General features: G+C 41.2%; 1 protein-coding gene across 10 annotated transcripts in view; it reads right to left on the bottom strand.

The window, feature by feature from the left end:
- Positions 1-19714, bottom strand: part of BCL11B (BCL11 transcription factor B) — a 96012-nt gene that overhangs the window by 21817 nt on the left and 54481 nt on the right. The window lies entirely within an intron of this gene.

Raw genomic sequence — 19714 nt, 5'->3', positions numbered from 1 at the left:
CCTCTGCAAGTTGTGCTGTGTTACCACAACATATAGGAATTATAGGAGACAGTTTTAAAGGCTGTAGTGTTTGCAGCACTTCAGTTATTAACTTTGGATCTATCCGCTGACACTGCCCTCAGCCTGAGAGTTGTCACACCGGTTGGCAGCCTGAGCACACTAGCATTTATATAACACACACTATATATATATCTATATATATATATATAGATGTGTGTGCATATTCAGGGAAGAGTGTAAATTAAAATGTTATCTAAATATAAATTAAAATGTTATCTAAATAGATTCAGTCTTTTTCTTTTTTTTTTTAATACAGGGTTTGTCAAAATATATCCAAATGCTGTGGTTTTGATGCTTTCAGCCGACCTCCACAGCAAAAATGGTTCCCTTTGGAAAAATACATATTCCTTTAGATGTCTGTCCTTGGAGTGGAGTGTTTGAGATATTTTTTTTTCTCTTCCCCTCCCTCAAATGAATTTTAAAGCAAATAGACACTTAGTTGTGTATTTTGAAAACCAAACTCTGCAAGGAGCTAGTGTTTTCAGCAGGGTGCTAAACACCACTTTGGTCCCACTGAAATCAAGGGGGAGCTGAGGGTTGTTGGGAGGAACAGGTCCTCAAAAGTCACAAAGGATCGTATGCAATAACAGCTCCTTTTCCTTACATTCCACCTCTCAATGAATTGATATTCCAAACTATGTATCACATACAGAGCATTTTTTTACTATCCAAAATCCCATTAGTTTCATTGGCACTTTAGATAATAAGATTTGCATGGTAAAAAATTCATTTCTGTTAGACTGGGTCCACAGGACTCACCAGCCTGATATGATTGTCAGAGGAAAGGGAGGATCTGTGGGTTTCGTACAATATGAGGATTTGTCCACACAGAATTTGGCACCAGTTTAATCAAAATGACTTCCTTTAACCAATACAAACCCCAGTGTAGCCTCTATTTCTGTCAGCTTAAAACTGGCTGTACCAGGAAATTCCTCACTGTAAATTTTTATAGGTATGCTAAAACAGGTCAGATAAAATAGGGTGGCAATCAGTTAAAACAATCTATACCCTGAAGTATTCTGGATTATCTGTCTGAAAGACTGCTTTAGTTAAACTAGTGGAAAAGGATACTCAGGCCAGCCCCAACTGCTGCACTGGCTTCACACAGGAAGCCTGTGAGGGAAATGATGGCATCCTGGGCTGGAACCTCCAGGTCTCTTTCAGGACAGAGTGAAATCAGTGGGACCCCCACCAGCCAGATGCTACCGCTCTTGCTCACGTAAGAACATAAAATCCTTTGGTCAGGCCCATGTGCAGGACCCCATTTTCAATCATGGCCACCAGCAGAAGTGTAGGCAAAGAGCATGTGAATCAAGGTTGAAAAAAGTTCACAATTGACCCTATCCAGACCTCCCAGCTCCTAGCAATCAACGATTTAGAGTCTTTCAGTGCCAGGGGTTGACCCAGACCAAATTAGCATTTTTATTAACCACTCACCAACCTATCTCCTGGATTTTGCCTAATCCTTTTCTGAACCCATTTGTTACTTTTAGCCTTTGTGATGTCCTGCAGCAATGAATTCCACACCTCATCCACTCTGAGCAAGAAACTGCATCTGCCTGCTTTAGATCTGCTGCCTAACTCATGGTGCACTTAACGGGGACACTTGTACTGCCAAGTGCAACCTGAGCGTGTCACAGCAGCAGCCCATTGCTGCCATACTCCCTAGAGATGTGGACAGCAAAATCAGGCTCACTGCTTTCACACAGTTCTTACCTCAGCCAAATCCTTACCAGTTCCACAGGAGACTGTCTTCTAACTAACAGCTAATGGAAAACTTCAAAATTGGGCACAAGTCAGATATGTCAACTCTCTCCCAAACCATCCTTCCTTTAGTTTGCTTGCTCTTGATTTCTGATCAACTAAATAGTTTCTTGTTCTGTTCCTAGTCTAGGTGTAATGTCTAACATAGGTTTAAATGTCTCAACTGAAAGAGATGTATTCACCAAACGCTGGGAGATGGGTTTAGGAGTACTTCGCTGAAACTTGGCATTTTTCTACCTCTTAAGAACACTCTACAGCCTGAAAATCAGTCACGGTCTGGAAGTTTTTCCTAACGCTCATTTCACACATAGTTCAGTTTACCTATTATTCATGGCTGTAGCTCTCATTCTGAAAATGCACCTGGTGCGCAGCATCAAACAGATGGTGAGGCCCCATTAGCTTCACGAACTTCATAACTTCAAACCTTCTGGAAATGGGGGGCTGGAGGGGGTGTCACACTACTGAATCACCCCCAATGTTCCTTGTTACTTGAATCATATTCCCTCTACCTGCTCCTTGTTTAACTTGCTCATATATTTTTAGTTCTTTTCATCTTTCCCTAAGAAACAATCCTGTCAACATTTTAATCGCTTTTGTTATTCTTCTCTGAATTACTTCCAATTTGACAACACTCTCCAATTAGCAAGGTGCACAGAATTATACATAGTCTTGGGTTATTGTTCAGTGGAAAAATAGTTTCCCATTTAGTCTTGCTACGTATCAGAATCTGACTTCAAGAACACCCTGGCATGGTGAAACTGAGGACTGAATTTGGCCCATGTGCATAACAGAGGCTGACTGAAGTGTACAAACTGAGAAGTAAGGGTATTTTCCACAGCTCATTGTCATTGTCCCTGGACAGTGATCAAGAACCTTCCCTGATCTACAACCCCTGAGGCCAGCAGACAGAGCTGGGTGACAGGGATTAATTGACAACCATCAGTCTGGACTGTTTTGCCTTTATCAATCTCAGGTAGATGCTTAACTCTGAGAAGTTATTTTCTAACCAAAACACCATGGCATGTCAGATTTACAAAATAAATGGAATTGAGGGATATGGGATGCAAAGAAGAAGAAGGGCCCTTGACATGCACAGAAGAGGGCAACCAGGCTGACTTGTAACCAGGGTTTGGCAGGAGGCTCCAGATAAGCATCCAGGAGTGTCTGACAGGACAGACAGTGAGGATGCCAAGGAATTGTTTGGGGGATTCCACTGGGGTATAACAAGAAGTAATGGAATTTAATAGGGCCAGTGATTGTGTAGGCTTATTATCAGGAAAACATTTCCTAACTCTGAGGCTGGCAAATCTTTAAGAGAAGCCCCAAGCCAGTGGCATCTCAGACAAGAAGGAGCACTTGAGGGTACATGGCAAAAATAATGTTGCATTGCCAGAGTCAGGGCAGCATTATGAACCAAGCATTTTCTACTTTCTAAATTTACAGCCGTGATTCACTAAAATGAATCAGGTTGCTCCAAGTACCCCATTTAGAAACTCTGGACTCAGCGTGAGCTGCACACACCCCCTCAACCTCAACGGAGGCTGTGCCGTATGGGAGCCTCGGTGTGCTCTAAAAATGAGTGTTATCAATATCAGTCACCAAGAGATCAGGTCAAAACTGTTAATATCTCATCAGTCACGCGAACTGCATCTCTTTCCTAACACACACCTACAGATTTATTATTAGGGTACTTCAGCTCTTTTGTATTTTTAAATCAAGCTGATTCACATTCTTTAATGTTCATTATACAATTAAAAATATATGACGGAAAAAGGTTTTTCCTAAGTCATTAGGAAATACATATGATACATATTTATAAATTACATATTACCATCTTTCTAGACCTAATGATGTGTGCTTTCTCAGGCAAGATGACCTGTTACTCAGACTAACATTTTATATCTTCAAGCACAAGGTATTTTTGTCTAAGTTTGGTCATCCGGCTCTATCCATAAAACATGTTCATTGGGTTTTGCCGGGAGGAGAGGTGGGAGAGAAACAAGACTGAACACTTGGGTCAATATTTATCCCTTTGTCAAGATGGATGAGGAATGGATAAATCTGGTGTATATGCTTAGTCTACTGAACTTGGCAACATGGACTCTGCTCAGCAGACCAAAGTCAACAAATACTCTCCCAATTAACTAAGTGACTGCTAGGTACCAGATAAACAGAGAAGTCCAGACTGCTTCAGTGAATGACATGAACTTTCATGATGATGAAATGAGCAGCTCTATCCACTCCTCCAAGAGGTGAGAAAAACACTCAAGGTCACTGAAGTTTTGGGAGAAATAGTAAACTAATTTTTGAGGTATCAATTAAAAAATGCCAGTTTCTAGAGCCACTTCCTCCACCAAGAAAGATCTACATTTAGTAGCTTTTAATTCTTCCAAGCCCCAAAGCACACACCATTGTTCTCAACTGCACTCTTGTGTTTGAAAAAATAAAATGGAGTAATGCATAAACCTTGCCTTCCTGAAGACTGAAATGGGACAAAGGCATGAAAGGTCCCCTAATTCTCTAGCCCTCAAAGCATGACAAGGGACTTGCATCTTTTTATTCTTCAAATCAAAGAGAACTTCAATCAAAGTGGTCACTACTGTTTCAGCCTATGGGCTTGACCTCCCTTGGAGCTTCAGAGTGATTTATCCCATCTCTGGAACAGTGTGCAGTGCTCTGGAAACACAAAGCACCAAAAGGCCAAGGCTGGAGCTATATTTCACACAGCTACTCACTCCTTCCCCCAGGTACACCAATGTGTTTGTGTCAGGTCTTGGAGCTGGAGGCTGACTGAGCACCAACCAAGCTCCTCTACACCTTGGCCATGTGCTGCCCCCTTCACAGCCATCGCCAGCTCTTGCAGGAAGAAAGGCTGTGGCCATGGCACGCATAGCTTCAGCAGGATGGGGCAAGGAAATACATATGATACATATTTATAAATGTAGCGTGGGAATCATGAAAGGTAATCAGAGGTATTGCCTGCGACAAAGCCACTGGGCTCTGACATGGGAATTCAAACAGCAGCGTGGGTGACATCTGAAAGCTGCCCACAGAAAACGATGGTGAAGCTCCATTGAAGTTACAGGGAGCCAGAGATCTGAACTCGCCTCTTCAAATCTTATTTTATGATACACACACTGCATTCCTTTATTTTCCTCACTGATTATCCTTCCCTCCTTTGCCAACATCCCCTTTGTTTTACCTTCTGTCATCAAGCTCTCTTCTGGTGGCTTCTGTTTAGTTTTTCCACTGCTGAAATACTAGTCAGAAATTAAGCAGACCAAATTTTGCCCTATTGTAAATTTACCAGAGCCTTTTACCAGAGATAAGTGTAGCCCTGCAAAAACAATAGGGTGCAATGCAGAGGCATATGGAGAGACCTGATTTTCATTACTATAAGGATACAGACAATGTTGTGATCATTATATAGCCCACACCTCTATAATTGACAAACAGGAGTCAAACTTGTGCACTTAGGTAATAAAAGATTTACAAATGGGCCTCTTCTATTAATGTAAATAGTCTTCTCTATTTTACTAAGATCCATCTACCGTACGGTGCACTGAGCTAACAAGCAATCTTCACTTGCCACCTCGCATGTCTGCATTGCATAGTACAGTTCCTCCTAGATAAATATCTCAAGAGAAGCAGGAAAACAATTAAAACTAGAAGGTAATAAATGATGAAGAAGCCTATGAACAGCATGCTGGCCCTCTTCCCAGTCTTCATTCATGCATCAAAAAATCCCATAGCTCTGAGTCTTTGAGAGGGCAGCTGGGCAGTAGGGATGTCCACAGTAATATAAATGGGAATTAGATATGATCGGATGTGCTCATTGCATTTTCAACAGCACATGTAATCTTCTCCCCCCTTTCCTCCAGTTCCCCCACCTCTCACCCTGCTACCAGAAGAGATGACAAATGATCCTGTAACCAAGCAACTGGGCAACAGAAGAGTTTCATAGTTCCAGTACATTATAGTTTAGCTGTGATCATTTGGGTGATAGGGCTTTGACTGGAGTCGCCATCCTGGAGTTAAATACCTTTGCTCTCTCCAGGTAGTTTTACCCTCATAAAGGTTTGCAACGGTTGATGGAGGTAGAATTTTGTCCTCAGAGCTTAGAAGCTCTGTCCATTACTTGTGCTGCTCCCTGACACACAGAAGCAAATGATGACCACAGAGGAAATGAAGATGCATCTATTTGACAGTCACCTGCATGACAGCAATGGAGGTAGCCAGGTTAATTCAGCCTTGATGATACTCCATCATTGATACCCCAATGAGATTTCATCTCCAGCTAGTGAGTGCTCATACATCGGTAGGTGCACATAGCACAGTTTAATCCACCACCATTATTCTATTTCTTTGCATAATGCAATAACACTATTTGCAATAATTAAGTCACTGAAAACATTTTAAAATATCTAAATCTTTTTTGTGGGTCTATTCTAGCTGTAGTAGCCCTTTCCACTGGGGGATGAATTGTGAGATAATTGATTTTGATGCCACCACGTGCGCCCTTGCTTTAGACTCAGGACACATAACTCACGTGGAGGTCAATTATCTCATACTACAGTCCCCAGTGGCAAAGTCTATGGCTTAAAAAGATCCTATGCTAGAAAAAGAATACCATTTACCACAGACTGGCATTTGTTTCCAAACAAAAGTTTAATGATAAAATTGTTTATTGCCTATCTACCTATATGTGCTGATACATGTGTGTATAAAATATATATTAAATATAAAAGGAATATATTGAATGTATACTTATTTGTACAGGTATGCCTGTAACCCTCACCACTACAGTATATTTGATGTAGATGTAGAAAAATGTACAGCAAGGATTTTTAACTCTTGCATTACAAAGAGAATGGCTATAGTAAAGACACTCAGTTCTACCAATTTGAATGAACAAGGCAAATAAATGTCTTTAAAAGATATGCAACTCAGAATCTTCTAATTGTTTTTAAACTCTGAGCTATAATAAGCCTTCTCAAACCCTTCAGTACCCTGGCAATACTGAGTCAGCATTCACATATCAGCCGTAATTGTTAACTAGCCACCGCAGACGAAACCTGTTAGTAATAAAAGTCAACCCTATCAGGTTGACCTAAGATTAAGTTTTCTGGCTGATTGCTGAATGGGGGTGGTCAGACATGCATTTGTACATCTCCATTTAGCAACGGGGCCGAGACGTGGCAGTATGCTAAAGAAAACTAGTCACAGGTAACTAAACCCCCCACAAAAAACTTGGCATGCCGCCAAGAGATCACACTGCCAAATTCCAAAGTGGTGTGAGTGCTTTCCAATCCCCAGCAAGCATTCTGGTTAGACTCTTTAGCAAGGTAGAGGTTGAATCAGTATCAGGTAGAGAAAATTAGTGCAAACAGTGGCATCTTTACCAGGCTGGGATTCTAGGCTGCGCCATAAGAGGCAACTTGCAGGTAAAGGGATATGGCCGGAAAATCAGTCAACTGGAAAATATCACATACCCTTTTTTCAGCCCAGCTCCTTGGTGTCTCTGCATAAGCAGAGACAGTCTTAGATTTCAAGTCATGTCAAATTATGACCCCAGGTGAATGTTGAAAATATTCATACCTTACCACTTAGAACGCCATTTGGTTTTTACCACCTTAAACCCACAGAATACAGCCTCATCCATTTGAATACCCAACCTCAAGTTCATGGCAGTCTCCATGAGAGATTTGCCAGAGGGACCGAGTTGTGCCTCAAAGTGGAGACAGTAAAAGAAATTAGGAAGTCTATCTGGGGAATGTGCAACACTGAAACACTTTAAAGATAAATGAGACCTATGTTCCTTTTCAAAGTCAGGCTGAAAATTAGCTTCAAGTAAGCAAACACACACTTTTGGAAATTAAGAGGTTAGCGCAGCTGGATTTTTTCATCACTGCTGCTTGGTGTAGGTTTATTGGCCACTTTAAGTAAAGAAAAGAATGCCTAGCAAAGATCAACTCTAGCATGCAGAGCTTCAAACCTGGAACTGTTAATATCCTCTTTAGGGTGAATAATTACAAATAATAAATTCACCCTCTTCATCCATCTTGGAATTACTGTGGCCAGGGATAGTGCGGATATGTGGGAGCATGGGGAGTAACCCTCCTCACAGCACTCACTGCTCTCACTGAACTTAAATTTCATTACATTGTGCAGTAATTAACAAAACTAAAAAAAAAAAAAAAAAAAAAAGACTTAAAAAAAAAAAAAAACTACAAAAGCAAAAGAAAAACCCCTTCAGATCTTGTGAACTATGGGAGTGCAGGAGGCCAGGTCCCTGTAGAGTCTGGCTGGTTTAATAACACTAGTAAGAAAACAAGAGTGGTAAAAAGAACGATCAGAGTGTCAGAGTGTTCAAGAGCAGCGAACAGAATATCAATCACAGCGCAACTGTCAAAACGCTGCCCGTTCTCCTCCTTGCCGAGACACTAACTCCAAACAATTTGCTACAGCAAAGGAGCAGATTTAATGAAACAACGTGGCTGGAAGGTTTGCAGTGACAGGACGCCCGGCAGACCATGCTACACAATGCACAAGCACCAGTGCATGGCAGCACGTGGGCTCCCACCTCCTCACAGGGTGCTGATTCCCTCCCCTGGTACCCAGCGAGATGGCCGTCCCAGAGCAACCATGCATGAGGCAGAGCCACAAATTCACCCGCGCCTGCTTTCCCTCCACCCTTCTCCTCTGGAGCAAACCCCGGGGATGCGGCTTGTGCACTCCAGAGCTAGGCTGGTGTTGGCAACGCTGGTGTGTGCTGAAACAGGAGAGGAACAGAGGACTCTACTGCTTACACAGTGGTGTTGGGAGAGGCCTCACTCTTGCGCTACAAAAACCATTCAGAAGCCTCCACGGATGCTGACTTTTCTCCCCAAAACAGCTTGCTGATGGTCAGGAAGACCTATTCACAAAGAAACTGCTACTTGGCAGCAGCCAGGATGAAAGAACTCAAGTCCAGAGAGCCCAGCATAAGTCACTGGAAAGTTTTAATACCCCAGCTTTTGTCCCAAAGTGTGGCTTCCTAACTCTTATCACAGGTGACCAGCATATCCTACATCTACTATTAGATTTCTGCTTGATTTACAAACTGCTCTGTCTCCCTGAGTGCACCCCGCACACTGCATGCCAAGCATCATGGGCCCATCAATTTAGCATGACACAAATTCTCACAGTGGAGTGATGTTTTGCACCAGGCTATTGTCCACAAACCATTATTCGTCAAAAAACAAACAAAAGGAGAATGCTGGAGATACTTTTACATGATACTTTTCTGGTTCCTGAAAATGTGAGATAATGAATAAAAATGTTCATTACAGAATTATTCACTTTTCTCCATGATTCACGTCCCAGTAATTACCGTGACCAGCCTAATAAAAACTGCTACAAAACGAAGGTCAACTAGCAGTTAGAAGTGTTCATTTTCATTTCAATGTATTCATCTCTGGCTCCTAATGGCCTCATTTTCTCCTATGCTCTTTAATAAATACCACTGAATTACAGGTTAAATAGCTAAATTAAATTATTGCAATTACAGCGTGTGGAGCACTGAAACTGGTTTACCTTTCCCAGTTCAATTAGAGGGGAAGTTTCAACAGCCTGAGACTCCTGATTGCTGTCAATATTCTGAGTCAGTAGGAATCCGCACTAAAGGCCAGGTTATTTGGTTACAGACTGGGTAATTTCTACATCCCTCATCCCTCCTGTATAGAAAAGGAATGACTTGAGCTCTCTCAGCTAAAACAAAATGAGGCAATCAAAGTATTTTGGGAGAAAGCAACCACAATGCATAATTGATTCTTTTTGATTGAAGAGAAGGAAGCCTTGAAGTGGCTTAGGCTGAGGGAAAGTATAGGAAACAACAACCTTCTTCCTATAAAAGAGAGGCAAGTGCATTTTAATAAATATGAATGCTTAACCTGCCATCAGCCCACAATTATTTTACATGTAAAAATTAAAGATGTTTTTTATTATTTAAATATATTTCAGCATTTGTTGATGTTGTCCCTTCCAGGGGCTTAATTGTTTAACATCCCTTCATAAGAATGTATATCTTAATAATAAGGACTGTTGGAAGATAAATTTGTAAAAAAAAAAAAAAAAGGTTTGTTTCCAAAAGATCCCAGAGCATGCAGTGGTATTTGTTGTGGAAGAGCTCCCCCTTACTTCTTCACTCTCATGTTTGCAAAAAGCACCAAAAAAAGCTATCAACGATGGGGAATTCTTTTCTGCAATGATAACAGGGCATGAAACACAGGCACACTCAAATACAGTTAGAATGAGAGACTGAAATATTTTGACTGCTCAGCGCTATTGCTATTTCTAGCGTCAAAGGGAGAGGGAATCTGTTTGTCTTCCACCGAAATCCGCACATTCAAAGCCACATCTTCTGTACTGCACTTAAACAGGGAAATTATACTGTCAGTGAGAAAAGTGAGGAGGACCATGCAGCTAAATTGCTCACAAGCTTGCATTATTCATTCTTAGGATACCTGCGGAAAGTAGCAAGAAAGGAAGTTACTTTGTGCCAAGTTGAGGAGCCACATTAAAACATCCCTGCAGTCAAAGTGAAAATATATGTGCTCATTACGGTAATTGGGAGCGTACACAAAATCCTGTTCTTTTATTGCCTCATCTTTTGCCACTACAAGTATTTAATCCCTGGTAAGCAACTAGGTGTAAGCAAGAGCAGAATTCAGCCAACACGTCGAAATGGAGTTGGGATTAATATGAATGATCGAGAAGAGGGACGCTGATAGGGACACAACAATTGTGAATTAAAAATGTCACTGAGTCCTTGCATGTGCCATATCAAGGATGTAGAACATAAATAAGATTTTGCCTACTGGATTTTGGGTTGGGTAATAGGCAAATAGCCTTAACAAGCCACAATATTGCATTGGTGTTTATTCTCAGTAGCTTGAGCATAACTGTATCCCTATCACATTTTCTACTGATTATAAACCACACTTCTCATGAACTTGGGTAGAAAGACAGATTCCAGTTGTGAATTACCAAGAGAAGATCAAATCTGCAAGGAGGTAACCTACAATGCAGGGCAGCTCCTGAATGTTCTTTATAACAATGTAACAGCTCATCAGTGGCAGCATCTAGAGCCAGGAAGGAGAGGAAAGCCCTGTATAGAGCTTTGTGTGACTCAGCGGAGAAAGCCAGAAACACAACTAAAGTATTACCAGGATCACTATATAGTCTTGAGTAAAGAATACTGAAGGGCTCAGTGCACGTGTGAGTAGAGGAAGAGGACGAGGAGTTCTGAAGGTGTGAATTTCTCAGACTCATCCCTCTAACCAAACTTGAAAGGTTTGATTCTCCACCCACCCTTCCTCAACCTGAGAGCAAGGTTCAGTTCACATACAACCTTGTGAACTGAACCCTGCGGGGTTTGAACAGTTCTAGCCAAAACTGCAGCAATGCAAATGAAATTAGTGTTTTGTGATAGCTGACAAATGAGGTTACATCTCTCCAACCGTGAAGAGCATCCACTCTACAACGTATGTTTCCCCTGCTTTCCTCCCAGGTCCAAGAGGGCATCCGTAACACCCCAGGACTGAGTGACCCATGTCTGGACTTTCAGATCCTATTGGAACCTACATGGGAAATGCAGGGCATGGAAGAGATAATTAGAAGGCTTTTCTTATGTCTATCACATTAAAAAAGCTCTTGGAGGGTAACTGTTCCAGGCAAGCAATATTGTCAATGTATAAAGCCCATTCCTTTTCACAGAAGACCACAGACCCTATATTACAGATTTGACTTACATGGTTAAAGTTGAAACAAGTTTTAAGACTATGGATTGGGGCTGCTCAGAGCATTTTTACCAAAGATTCTTGACAGTTAAGATGACCTGTGTTAAGAGCTGAGTTTCAGTGAAATTTCATAAGAAAGACTGTGGAAGAGATAGGGACCTGCCCTGGTAGTCATGAGACCCATATTCAACTCTGTTTGTCAGCCTGCAAATTATCTGAAAGATGCTGTAACAACATTGATACTGACCCAGAAGCCATTAGGTTTGAACCAAAATATCATGGTTTTGCCTAAAAAAATGAAAACAAAATTCCATTTCTCAGAAATCTTTACATTTGGGTTTAAATCCAGTCAGAAGAAAAACACAATTTGAAACTTCAATATTGTTGCAAAATGAACATTTGCTATTCTTCTTAATGCTCATGATGCAAATCCCTATGAGAAACCTGACAGAAGTCACCATGAAGTTACTAGTGGGTTGAACAGACCACAGTTTCACACTTAGATCATGTGGAGTGTTTTTCAGAACACGAGTGCTAGCACATGAAAAGTGAAGGAAATTGAACTTTTCTGGGCAATTTCAAGCTTTTATATCACTATGAACTTCAAGTTTCCTCAGCTAGAAGCCAAGTAGGAAGGAATACAAGTGCATTATTAACATACAATAAGAGGAAACGTAAAATGTACTGCTTTAATTCCTTGAGTTAGAAAAACCAATCAAAGCTCAGACCTCTCAGAAACACAAGCCAATAACTTCTTTTTTACTCTTTTTGTTTTACTCTGTGAAGCATAGTTTGTACCCTCTAGGGTGAAACCTTTTTATACTCCATAAAGAAGAAACACCAGTTTGCTAAAGTCACTCATTCTGTTGTGGCTGAATTGCCACTCCTTTCTTCAAGGTGAAAAGAAAGGCCAATATCACCATAAGGCACTGTTGAGATCTCAACAATTTCAAGAGGTTCCAAACCAACTCAGGGCTGGTGGTAAACTGCATTGCCTGAGGGAGGGTAGTGACAAAGTCTAGAGACTTTTCCAGGGCTGACAACTGTATCACTGCAGTCAGATGCAATTATGGACTGGAGCAGCTAGTAGTGAAGGGGATTGACAGTGACCAAGAGAGTGGAAAGGCCTGGGAGAAAGCAGACCAAATATTAGTAATGCAAAGTCAATGCCTAGATTGCTAAATCTATGCATTACACAAAGGACCTCCTTTGGCAACTGCTTCCCAAGATGACTAATGTTTGCTCATGCTGACTTCAACGAAAATGAAGTGCCTGAGAAACTGCTACCTAGGGTGAGGAAGGGTATGTCTACGTGGTATCTGGCAGGCTGACAAAGGCTCACCCTGCCTGCACTCCAACCTGGCCAGACACAAGCCAGCACTGATGCAGAGGACATGTAGCTGTGGTTAGCACAACCCCAAACCCGAGCGAACAAGCCCTGCAGAGAGACGGGGCTGGGGCTCCACATCCTCACCAAGCAGCTGAATGGCTTCCGGAGCAGGGCTGGCTTCTGTCCAGTTGGCTTGAAGCATGGGCAGAACAAGCTCATGTCTGCTTGCAAAATACCGCACACACCTACCTTCACATAGCTCTGACTTTCGCCCAAGAGGCTGAAGAAAAGAAGAAATCCCACATAAAGCAGCCACTCTGGATTCTTGGCTTCTTCAAAACCCAAAGATTCACCCTGTAGAGCCAACCCTGGTTTGGTTTCCTTGCAGGCTCCATGTATCCAGTACTCAATCTCAAGAAGGTAAAATTAGTCATATTTAAATCTTCCAGGTGCCCTCTTTTTAAAAATTTATTTTTCCTGTTCTCAGTTACAGTAAAAGTTAAAAGTGCAGCAGATGCCATTATTTCACCAGAAATGCTCCAGTGTCTCCATGCATACATTTTAGCCCTCCTAAGCAGGAATTTTAAATGTACTTTTGTCATACAATTCAATTCTGACTACCTTGGGCCAAAATACTCTTATCTTCTGCAAGTCAACTTGATAACTGCTGAACTGGATGATGGGACTAATCCAAACCCAAAGTCCAACACTTTCCATTGTACATTCATTTTATGCCTGTTGTTCATGTAGTGACATGACCAGACCAGATTTCTAGAGATCAGGAACTTACTAACCAAGTCTGTGCCCAAGCCCTTTTTTCTTTCATGCCTGTAAAATGGTCATACTCACCTGTGAGAGCTGAATAGGAGAAACCACAAAGATGAACTATGCTGCACAATCTCAGGCAAGCTGCAGCATTTTTAAGGATTATTGCCGCATTTCTAAGCCACCAAAAGACTACACTTCAGAGAGCAGAGGCATCAAGAAAACTACACTCCTTGACCCCTCTACACAGCTTAAATTCTTAGGAATCTACATGTCAATTAAATGGTCACTATTCATAAGTAACAATCCTGGCCACTGTGCCCTGGTGCTTTCCAATCAAATCAGATCACTACACCTATTGCCAAAAATAATGACTAATGAAATGACTAAGAGGGATGGGTAACTGAAAAGCAGAGACTATAGGAGTGACACAATACTGTGAAGTATTAATTCTGTCAGGAAGCCTGGCACTGTTTGAGTGTTTTATAACCTTTTTTCTTTGGGAACACAATGCCAGCCCAGTCTGGTCATTTCATTACAGAGGAGAGGGGAATTCCTTCTTGCAGCAGGAACTTCATTGCTGCAAAGGAAAAAGTAAAGTCATCCAGAGGAACAACAAAATGTTAAAGCAAGCCTGTGTATTAGAGCTTAAAGTGGGACTCAGAAAGGCAGCAAATGACAACTGAACCAGAATCTTCTCCTGCCACTTACGGTTCACAGATATAAAAAGAGAGGCAAGTGAGACAGGAGCATGGCAACGGCAAAAATGAGTGGACTGTGCCAAACATGCTCTTACTATCCTTGCCAAAATGCCCTGTTGTCTCCTGAAATACAACTTAATGGCAGTCAGGGAGCAAGAAGCCTGATCTAATGCTCACAGAATCAATAGCAATTGATTTTTCTGATAACTCCCATGGACTTCATCTATGTCCTGCCCCGAAAGAGTTCATTTGTTCCCTTACTATTTGATCATATTTCTTCTTAGAGTGGATCTCCAAGGGTTGAATTTCTCTGAACATACAAGTCTATTCACAATAATTCTGTTTAGGTTCTTGCCCTGCTTGCTTTATCCACATACCTTTTTACTTGAGACTCTCATGTTATTAGCCCTTCCACGTCCCCACTGCAGAGATACACTGGGGGGAAAGGGAGTTGGTCAGGTTCACAGAGAGGCTGTGTGGTGGGGGCAGCAGCAAGAAACCTCAGTTTCCACTGGCTTCTCAGTTTGGCATTTGAGCCGCAAATCTGTCCTTGCTGTAACAAGCTCTATTTTATTGTGTATTGTTTGTTCACTCTTCAAATTAGAAGGGCTCTGGGCTCCTTAGGATGGAAGGTTCAAGCTAAGTATATACTGTTGATGTTGGTATCATTAAGATTATTCTCAAATAGAAGTGCCAAGGTAGATTCAGAACAAGTTCTGCTGAGGATCATATATCTTCCAGGCATCTATCCCTGCTCTTATACAGTACTAAGGTGTGAACAGGGAAAATCATGTACCCAGTCAGCCCTGTGCTTAAGTGGCCTGCCAATTCCAGCTAATCACCAAGTTATTTACTTCCAGTTTATTAGGCCGAAACTGCCACTAGCTGCTGGCAGCCTCTAATATTTACACCTTACTTTCCTGGGGTCTCTTCAAGCACTGCTGCAATAAAAAAGCCATTTCTTCCAGGTTTAGATGCTAGAATTAACACACAGAGCACCACACAAGGCCAAGCCAAATTCTGATCTCAGTTACAAATGTGCAACCCCATTGATTTCCAATGGCCTAATTTGCAATGGTCTCGAGCTGCTGTACCTGAGAGCACAATTTTATCCACCGTTTTCACAGAGAGGAGTAACAGCAGTACCTCTTACACACTTGTGAGTATTTTAAATACAGTAACAGCTGGACAAACATCAGTCACCATCACTGGCTCCCAGTATCATTTCCATTACATTCAATAAAAACCAGGATGAGCATTTCCTCAAAAATTAGTCTAAATTTTTTCCACTCATTTTATATACTTCTGTAGCTTTTTATTATCTCAGTATTTGAACACCTCTGAAACTTTCATATCTTTACTCCCATCAGAGAGTGAAGACTTGGAATTCCTTACTGAATTGGTCAGAGAATTTACATGAAGAAATTAAAGGACTTTTCCAAGATTACAGGGAAAATACAGCAAGAGAAACAAGGCTTGGAGTTAGTTTTCCCAAACCATAGGGAATAGAACATGAAGTACAAGAATCTCTTTCTCTTATTAATACTTTTCACTGGATAGCAATAAAAGCATACAACAAATTCTGAAATCCACTCTTAATATTTTTCAATCTATATTTTCCTTTTTTAGCCAAATACAGGGTCCTTTCATTGTTATCATTGGGGAGCCCTGGACAGGAATGCTTTCTTTTCTCCCAGCTGTAAAACAAGCCTGTTGTTGCTCTCATAAAGCTGCCTTTTCCAAGGAACACTGCCTATGTGGTGTTCGCCTTTGATTTTAGATGCATGATTAAAACTTAGGGCCGTGCCCTCAGTTGTGTAAGGCCAACAGAGTATCTGCCCATGCAGAGAAAACATGAGATTCCTGATGCTAAGCCTCTGATGTACGTTGAGCTATGTGCTTCCCAACCCCTTTACACCTTTGCACTGCCAACACAAGGGAGTTCCACAATTTGCTCAGGGCCAGACACACCTTTATTCACAGGAAAACCTACTAAGAAGCAGCCAAAGCAAATCAACACTGAGTCAGAACACATGTGTACTTGCTCAAGTGACCACTTCCAGAAACAATAAAATACTGTGGACAAGCCTTGTCCTGCAAAAATTACACATTCACAGCTCATTCAGCAGTCTGGATTCATTGCAATGAGGAAAGCCACCATGTTACAAAGGATAGCTTCCTTCACACACTTTCTCAAGGGTGTTTTCTCCTACCCCACATAAGGATATAGGAACAACCAGTCAGGAGACTACACCAAGAGAAACTCTGACATATTTTGCTGACTGCACTGTAAGCTGTGCCCCATCTCTTGACTTCAGTCCTAGCTCTCCTCCACAGAAATGAAGTTTACCATGCACTACAGGCTGACCAGTGATGATATCACGCACATGAGTATCTCTCCAGCTTAATTTAGGATAGTTGTATTTGCATCAATTAAATTTCTTCCCTATAAGAAAACTAAGCTAAGAAGAGAGTGGAGAAAGACAAGTAAAGAAAGGCAAAAATCAGGTTTGGGGTTTTAATAACTTTAAAGTATGATCTGGTAGGAAGAGAGATACCATTTATTTTATTTTGGTACAATTTCAGATTTCCAGTCACTTTGTGAGGTATATCAGTTGGAAACTGTTGACATTATAGCAGAGTCAGGTAGATATAGGCCAGGAAAAATAATCAGAAACAATCTAAAAGGCCAGGTTTTACCCCGGTAGTTACTTTAATTGTCTAACTCCTCAGTTCAGTACTGTCCACAAAACAAAAGCCAAGGATTTTAAGAAACAATTTTATTTGAAATTAATGTTGTTATAGTTAGTCCCTAAATGGAAAAGACAGATAAATGTAAAACCAAGCTCTCCTCTGTTCTCACCTGACTACTGGATACAGAGTCCTATTCAGGTACCAGAGGAATGGAAGGTCCTACTGACAGTACTCTGTTGTCATTTTTACACGACTGCAGCACAGAAGCTGACATAGCCAGAGCTCTGGGATGCCAGTACCTGTCCTCCTCCATCACTCCAGGTCCTTTCTCTGTACCTTTTTTTGTCCTTCTCCTCTCTTCTCTCTCTCTTGCCATACACACATATCGCAAATCAGCCTGATTTATAGACAGCAAGGAAGATTTGAGTTGGTCCTTACATTTCCATCTGTCCACCTGTGAGATAGTTTGCTAGTCTTGGTATTATCTGAATGATGATTTAACAAAAAATAAAAATGCAAAAACCATTTCACCAAAAAAACCCCAAAAGTGACTAAATCTATTAATCTTTTTTTTACTCTTTTGTCCACAGTCATACTGGTGAACATTTAAGAGTCCAGGAAAGATTTTTAAGAGAGGTTTTAAAAAAGAAAGATTTCTTGTTTTTTTGGAAACACTCACAATCCTATTGCCATTGTCAGAAATGCCTGCCCTTGGCCAGAATTTCTCCTCCTCCACTCTGACATGCGCTGGCTGCTAACCTGCTGTTACATACTGGCTGGGAAGGCGAACTCCGACAGCCAAGAGAGCACCACGTGTGAAAGGACTGTACAGCATCATGCATTACTAAACTGAGGAGCCCACGTGAAAAGATCCCATTGGTACCTGCTTTTATATAAAAGCTATTGCACTTACTGTGTGCGAGTGTACGTCAAAGTTGGCAGGATGTTACAAAAACTGATCTTGTGCCCAGGCAATTCAGTCTTTTGGTCGTTTTACTGTCTGCTCTCCACAGTTCTGCATGAACTCAAGCTAGCAAACTCTGAAAAGCATTTGGCCTGGCTTGCCAGAAATGCTTGAGCACCTAGCCAGTCCACAAATAGAAAAGAGAACAGTATCAGCTTCGTAATTCTTTTTATGGGTTGAATTAACTTCAGAATCAGCATTGTGCAGGCAATAGCTCTGGAAACTGAACTTACCTGCCCTCGGACGACATACTCCCCAAGTAAGAACTGAGACACAAAGTCCTGGTTATAATCAACTCACAGTGCACTCTCTTGAACTGGAGTTTGTCAAGTATTTCTGACAATTTGAGGATAATGCTGTCTTGTGTACAGATATTTCACAAGCAGAGAAAAATACTACCTGGGATACATTATTTGTTAACTGTTCACTTGGCTCATGATAGGTGTGTGACTCTGAACTGTATTTGGCATCTAACATCTCTCTTTTGATAAATAGCAATATCTTAGCAGCCTTCTCTCTGAGCCAGTGCAGACAAGGAATGGGCAGCACACGTTCATCAAACTAACATCTGCTTTCAATTCTCATTTATAGATGTGGAATCCTTTCAACTGGACATTAATCATTCTCTACAGCAGCAATTAGATACTTGAGACAGATCAGAACAAATCAAATTACTCTTATTTATTAAACAAAAAAATCCTAAGGAGTAAATAAAAAAGATACCAGACCATCCTGTGTGCAGCAACATAAAAAGAAAATTAAGATACTGACACACAGGAGTCTAAAAGCTTTCAGGTGCTAGTTTCAAAGCCTCAGCTGAAACCAAATAGCAAAGGGCTCTACTGCAGAATGCCTCACGGCTTATTTTAGCAATAAGGTATAATTGAAAGGATTAATGCAAATGTAATGTTTCCCTTCCAAAAATTCCAGGAATGCAAAAATTACTCTCATCTGCACTGTGTGACTCATGTTTTTAATGCTGGAACTTCATTTTCACTCATGAGGAATTCGAGCTCAGGGAAATATTACCACAGAAATCCTCATTCAGACGACAAAGGAAAATATCTTTCTCTTTCACTGCAGTTAAACAAAGGCTAAGAATCTTGTCTTTGGAGAGTCTGGCTTGGTTTGTCGTCAGGCAATGAACCCCCTGCACACCAAGGATAGACACTGCCCTCCCTGAGAGATCAAGTAGATCAGGCTGAGGAGCTCAGATTCTCCAGACTAGCTTGAACCAAGCAGAGTTGCTTCGTTACACTGTGTTTCCCCAGCTTCACACGGCAGACAGCTTTCAGCGGGCAAGTTGAGGGACACTGACATATTTGCATGGAGATTAGTAGCAAAGCATTTGTAGATCACAAGACAAATCTGGACTGGTCTAGGAGAAGTTACGTAGCTATCCAACAAACACCTGATAATTCCTTTTTCTATCTTTCCTTCAATTGCTTTTTCCAAAAATTGCTTATAGTTTTTAACGAGGAAACAAGATAGCGTGCTTGCTACAGAAAACTGGCAATTCCTACCTGAAGAGCTCTCACAATCTAGATTACATGTATCAGCAGCATTTCAGAGTTTTTTTAATAAGGAGGTGCTAAATGTTAAGCAGATGAGAAGTTTCATGCAAGAATACATCTGAGAATGGTGAGCAGGGTTTGGC

The sequence above is a fragment of the Columba livia genome, chromosome 5 (genome assembly GCF_036013475.1).
Source record: "Columba livia isolate bColLiv1 breed racing homer chromosome 5, bColLiv1.pat.W.v2, whole genome shotgun sequence".
Lineage (NCBI taxonomy): Eukaryota > Metazoa > Chordata > Aves > Columbiformes > Columbidae > Columba > Columba livia.
Note: the sequence above shows the minus strand (reverse complement) of the source record. Positions and strands in the feature narration are given on the sequence as shown.